The following is a 1,284-nucleotide window of genomic DNA, read 5'->3' as shown; positions in this document are numbered from 1 at the left end:
TTCCTTGCACCGTCCCTCGACAACTGGGGCTGGTTTTTTGCAACTGAACCGTGTTTCTTCGGCGTGTTGCTCTGCTTGTGGAGAAGCTTGTTACATGTGTGCGGGGCGGCTCCCGACGCCGTTTTCGGCCAACACTGTCTGTGCGGGTCGGATCCTCTGCTGTCGGCGATATAGTGGTGTGGCGCTAGTCAGTGGATAGCAATGTCATACATCGTTATGATCGGAAAAGGCCGACGAATCAAAAATGTGCCGATCGGCTTTGCCCGGTCTCTCCGCATTTACGGACCGGGCGTCTCAGAATGACCGGAAACGGCCGCGGGCGGTTGAGCTACCCACTGCGTCTGCCCAAATCTCACATCAGCACGTTGACAAATCCAAGCAGTGATCATAGCCCCCGTGGCGCAATTGGATCGCGCGTAGGACTTCTAATCCTGAGGTTGTGGGTTCGAGTCCCGCCGGTTGTTAATCTGGCTGATTTTGGACACTGAGACAATAAATAGCAACACGGAACGGTGGGGAGAATGCTTCTCCGAGTTGTTGTAAGTACAAGGCCAGTATGGAGCTCCCTTGGATTGAGCGCAACAGACACCAAGTCGTTCGTCGCACTCCCCACACTTACGGCGGTTCAAATCCCACTCCTGCCAAGAAGTCGGGCGCAAGAGCTTAGCTTAGGGGTAGGGCGTTCGCTTTGTAAGAGGAAGGTCGCCGTTCCGATTCCGGCAGAAGGCTTGATTCCGTCACCCATTGAGATCTAACCGTCTTCAGTCTGTGGAGTGGCCTTAGGTTGTGCGCCGATAGGCATCGGCCTTCTTAGCCTTAGGGTAGAGCATTCGCTTAGCAAAAGGCTGCCAGACCGATCCCGGCGGAAGGCTCCCTTGCGTCACACCCTTGATATTTGGGGCTGGTGTTTTACGTGTGTTCGACACACGAAGTGGCCTCAGGTTGTGCAACGGCGGTCACCAGCCTTCTTGGATACGGGGCAGAGCATTCACTTAGTAAGCAAAAGATCGCCGGTCCGATTCCGGCAGGAGGCTTCCTTGCACCGTCCCTCGACAACTGGGGTTGGTGTTTTGCAACTGAACCGTGTTTCTTCGGCGTGTTGCTCTGCTTGTGGAGAAGTTTGTTACATGTGTGCAGGGCGGCTCCCGACGCCGTTTTCGGCCAACACTGTCTGTGCGGGTCGGGTCCTCTGCTGTCGGCGATATAGTGGTGTGGCGCTAGTCAGTGGATAGCAATGTCATGCATCGTTATGATCGGAAAAGGCCGACGAATCAAAAATGTGCC

The 1,284-nt window shown here is 55.1% G+C and overlaps 1 non-coding gene across 1 annotated transcript; it reads left to right on the top strand.

Moving 5' to 3' along the window:
* Positions 1 to 390: 390 nt before the first annotated feature.
* GNI_200150 lies at positions 391 to 464 on the top strand. The gene has a single exon. It is a non-coding gene; the product is annotated as a tRNA-Arg (tRNA).
* Positions 465 to 1,284: the final 820 nt, after the last annotated feature.

The sequence above is a fragment of the Gregarina niphandrodes genome (assembly GCF_000223845.1).
Source record: "Gregarina niphandrodes unplaced genomic scaffold scaffold00106, whole genome shotgun sequence".
NCBI lineage: Eukaryota > Apicomplexa > Conoidasida > Eugregarinorida > Gregarinidae > Gregarina > Gregarina niphandrodes.
The sequence above is the reverse complement of the archived record's forward strand: the minus strand, read 5'-3'. Positions and strand labels throughout refer to the sequence as shown.